Below are 5,243 nucleotides of genomic sequence, written 5' to 3'. Positions count from 1 at the left end.
TTTCCCAAGTAGCATCTTCCTTAAGCAAGTCCTTCCATTGAACCAAGCTTTCATGATTAATTGTGGAACCTGTTTGAATCATCCTTGTGTCCAGCACCTGTGCAGGTTCTAATAAAACATCACCATCAGCAGAAAATAGAGGCAAATCTGTAGACACAGGGACAACATCTCCAATATGCTTTTTGAGGAGAGAAACATGAAAAACCGGGTGAATTTTGGAACCTTCTGGGAGCTGCAATTTGTAAGCTAATTTGCCAATTCGTTCTTCAATCAAGTAGGGCCCAAAGAAATGACTTGCTAATTTCTGTGAAGCTCTGCGATAGACTGAATGTTGACGGTACGGCTGGAGTTTAAGATAAACAAGATCCCCCACTTGAAACTCGACATCTCGACGCTTTAAATCAGCCATCTATTTCATTTTATTAGCAGCACGGGAAAGGTGAGTTTTCAATTCAATCAAGATCTGATCTCGTGATGCTAGCATCTGATCCACCTCATGAAATAAAGATTGGCCAGCTTCATAATGTGGTATTGCAGGTGGTAGTCGACCATACAAAGCTAGGAAGGGTGACATACCAATTGAAATATGGAAAGAAGTATTGTACGATTACTCGCCCAAGGCAAGAAACAAACTCAACGCAGAGGTTCTTTGGGATGCAAAGCAACGAAGGTATTGTTCGGACAACGATTAGTTACCTCAGTTGGCCATCTGTTTGGATGGTATGAAGAACTCATATTCAATTGTGTGCGAAAGCTTGAAAAATTCCTCCAAAATTGCTCATAAAAATGGGATCTCGATCGCTGATTATTGAACGAGGCATCCCATGGTATTTGACAACCCCTTCCACAAACTTATCAGCAATAATTTTAGCAGAATATGGGTGAGATAAGGACAGGAAGTGGGCGTACTTACTGAGCCTATCAATGACCACCAGAATTGAATTTTTACCATGAGAAGTAGGCAGACCATCGATAAAATCCATTGCTATATCATCCCAGACCTGATGAGGAATTGGCAGTGGTTGTAAAAGTCCATGCCGAAGAAGTATTTTTGTTTTTACGACAAGCGGTACATGCGATTATGTACTCTTGAATCGCTTTCTCATGAAGGCCAATAAAATTGTGGGGCTACTCTTTTATATGTTCGCAAGGCCTTTGAATGCCCTCCACTAGGGGAATCATGAAATTCCTGCAGAATCTTGAGAGTTAAATCAGACTTAGGAGGTACCACAACCCGATTTTTATAAAGAATCAAGCCATTACGCCAAGAGTAAGGAGCTCCTGGGTTCTCCGAAGCTAAACTACCCAGCTTGATCATGTAGGGATGAGAAGAAATAGCTGCTCTAATCTGATCCCATAGTGAAGAATGAGGATGAAAAGAGCGTTGAGGCTTGGGCTACCACTAACTCTGGATAAGGCATCGTATTTGTATTCTCCTTTCGAGTTTGTATATGATCTCGTAGTCAAATCCCAGTAATTTGGAGACCCATTTTTGCTGTTCAGGTGTAATGACTCTCTGTTCCACCATGTACTTCAAGCTGCGCTGATCAGTTTGGATATAAAACTTTCGGCCAAGCAAATAAGGGCGCCATGTTGAATAACTTGCGATGTGCTAACATCTCCTTAGCGTATGTGGACCAAGGCATTTTGAAAACCCGAGCACGGTTCATGAAAGCAATGGGCGATCATGTTGTGATATCTGACTCCGATGCCGTTGTTGGAAGCATCGGTGGTGATGACAAAGGGCATCAAAATTCGGCATTGCAAGTATTGGTGTGGAGGCCATGGCTTTTCGGTCACGATAAAGGAATCATACGCTTCCAAATTCGGAGAAATTGACCCTTCTTCAAAAGATTGGTTAGTGGCGAGCAATGGTTCCATAATCATGAACAAATTTCTGTAATATCTGTCAAGCCCAAAAATCCACATAAATCGGATACATTAGTGGGTTTAGGCCAATCAATCATAACTTTGTATCTTCCTCTGATCCACTGAACACCATTACAAGAGATGATGTGTCCCAAATATTCTATCTGCTTCTTTGTCCAAAGGCACACTTGCGAGTTTGATATAAAATTGATGTTGCCGCAATAATTCAAAAGCGATGCGTACATGTTGCGTGTAATTCCCGAGTAGGGCTATAAATCAACACATCATCAAAAAGACTAACACAAATTTTACGCAAGTGAGGGCGAAAAATTGTGTTCATGGCGCTGGAAAGTGGAGGAGCATTACACAAGCCGAAAGGCATTACCAGGTACTCGTAGTGACCATTGTGAGTACGGAAAGCGGTCTTGTGAATGTCAACATGGTGGACTCGAACTTGATGGAATCCAGCAATAAAGTCTAGTTTTGTAAAGTAAGCTGCTCCATACAACTCATCCAGCATATCGTCAACTGTAGGGATGGGAAATCTGTCTTGTATGGTCACCTCATTAAGAGCCTGGTATTCTGTACAGAATCGCCAAGTCCCATCTTTCTTACGGACAAGTAATACAGGTGAAGAGAAAGGACTGGTACTTGCCTGAATAAATCCCGATTTCAACATGTCAGGAACCTGCTTCTCAATTTCTGCCTTTTGGAAGTGAGCATATCTGTATGGCCGAACATTAATAGGATTAGTGCCTTCCTTGAGGTTGATTCGATGGTTGATTTCACATTCTGGAGGAAGCTGACTTGGCTTTTGATAAATATCTGGAAACTAATCCAATAAGAGTTTCATCTCAGGATGAATTCCTTCGGGAAAGACAGTCGAAGTGGTTTCCACGCAAATGGCAAAGAGTGAATTATTGTGTTTCAAATCTTTGGCCATTGCTTTCAAAGAAGAAGCTTTAATTGGCTGACCCTTAATTCCCTATAGATGGTGCTGCTCCCCTTTCCATAGAAAATCCATCGTCAGTTTGTCCCAATTGCACTGAACTGTACCTAGTTTTCTCAACCATTGAACTCCTAGAACCACATCCAAACCTATAATCGGAAAGGAATAGAACGTGATGGTGAAGGGAATTCCCTGTAAAAGAGCAGGGGTATTCCTGAATTTGCCGTTGCACTGTAGAGGATCCCCGTTGGCTACCTTCACGTTGAATGGTGAAGTCGGCTCAATTGGTAATTTTAATATTCCTGCTATTCTCTCGTTGATGAAATTGTGGGTGGACCCACTGTCAATTAGACAAATTAATTCCATCAGTTGATTCGTATATTAACCCTCATTGTACCAGCCGACGACCATCCAGTGAGAGCATGAAGCGAAATCTCTGGTTCACTATCATCATCCTCCTCTTCAATTCCAATTCCGCCATCAAGAAGAAGAAGCTGTAGTTTGGAGCACCTGTGTCCAGGAACAAATCGCTCATCACAGTTAAAACATAGTCCCTTAGCCCGATGATTCTGCATCTCCTCCCAAGAGAGTCGCTTAATAGGCGTGCTCTGTTTTGTTTTAGTTGGAGAAGAAGAGCTCGGTTGATAAGATGGTCGAATTTCCTTCTTTGTCGCAGCAATTGCTCATCCCTCATACGAGCTAGGCTGATTGCATCCTTAAGAGTCTGTGGCTTGAACATTCGAATACCATCAGAGATTTCTGACTTGAGACCGCCCATAAAAGTCCCCACTAGTGCCTTTTGAGTCCAGCCCTTAACTCGGTTTCCCAGCCTTTCAAACTCCCTCTGATAATCACGTAGGGGTGCTGTTTGCCGGATTTTTGATAACGATTCGTCAAAATCCTCGTAATCAGTAGGCCCAAATCGTGACCACAGTTCTGCAGAAAAGATTTCCCATGTTACCGTTTTTCCCGCTTCTGTGTGAGTTCTACATAGCCACTGCCACCACTCATTCGCTTCCCCCCGAAGGTGATAAGAAGCCAAGGACACTTTCTCTGATTCTGGCATTCCTTGATACTCGAAGAATTGATCAACTCTGGTGAACCATTCAGTTGGATCATCTCCGGAATATTTCAGAAACTCCAGTTTCGCTAATTTAGCGGAGTATAAAGGTTTTCCCCCTTCTCTGGATTCATCTTGGCGAGTGCGGACCTGACTAGCCTGGTCGTTTGCACTGCTAGTCGCTTCTTTGCTAGAGAGAGTAAGTTCGGAGAATTTAGTGATGGCTGCTTTGATTTGCTGCAACTCATCGCTAATTCCTCGTTCCATTTTTGACAGGTTATCTTGGGTGGCGAAGCCAACTTCCAAATTTTCGATTCGCTCCTTGTTGGTTGTCATAGGAGAAGAAGAGAAAAAGATAGTACGATAAGATAAGCTCTGATACCACTGATAGGTCCCAGTCAAAGCCGAAGAAAATAGTTCTCAAAATGAGAGATTGGTTGTATTTTTCATTGCTGAATATCTGCTGCTGTTACAAGGAATAAATAGGAAAAAATTGAATAACAAATTCAGACCTATTCTAAAGGCAATAGGGGCTTTATTTCAGCTAACAAATGCTGAAAAATCTCAACAACATTTGACCAATTATTAAGCAGTAATTAACTAAGTAACTATAGCAGCAAAATAACAAAGACTTCAGTCAAAATATTTTCTATTTTTAACAGGTACTCTGGAACTTCTTCGTGGTCTATCAGTTTTCAACCCCCCAAATAAACCCTCCAAAACCCCTATCCCTCAACCCTCAATCCCAAACAAGCAAAAAATTCTTTAAACCATCCCTTACTTTCCCTTACAACCATAACCCCTCAATCCAAACAAAGGGTTAAAGTGGTGATATAACTATTAAAAAAAGAGAGAAAGTAAGACAGGTGTAGATCAAATGCCGCTCCTATCTTGTCCAAATTCAAAATTCTATTAACGTATTGAATATTCTCAATCATTCACTTCCTCACAACTATCCACCACTTCAGACAACTTTGCTTGACTTGAAGATCCTCCTAATGCAGTGTGAACTTGAAATGCTTGCACTTAATTTCATTCCTAAATTAGAAGAGTTTTATACACATTTTACAAGATTCTCCTTAGTTCGAACAAATGTGGTAGGCACATTTAAAGATGATTCAAAATTTAAGGCACTCCTTGATTAATTGAAGGCTGCAATAGGAGCTTTTCCCCTTTCATGTAAAAGTCTAAACACACTGCTAGAGAAATAAATGATAAATTAAATGGTTATATATAATTTTTTATGGAATTAGTTAAAAAAATAAGTTAAAATAGAATTTGAAATTCAATTATGCTTTATCAAATATTTTAAGTTTGAATATTTTATGTAACTATAATTAATAGAAAACATTTTAAATTATCTTT

This window comes from Hevea brasiliensis, chromosome 16 (genome assembly GCF_030052815.1).
Source record: "Hevea brasiliensis isolate MT/VB/25A 57/8 chromosome 16, ASM3005281v1, whole genome shotgun sequence".
Taxonomy (NCBI): Eukaryota; Viridiplantae; Streptophyta; class Magnoliopsida; order Malpighiales; family Euphorbiaceae; genus Hevea; species Hevea brasiliensis.
Note: the sequence above shows the minus strand (reverse complement) of the source record.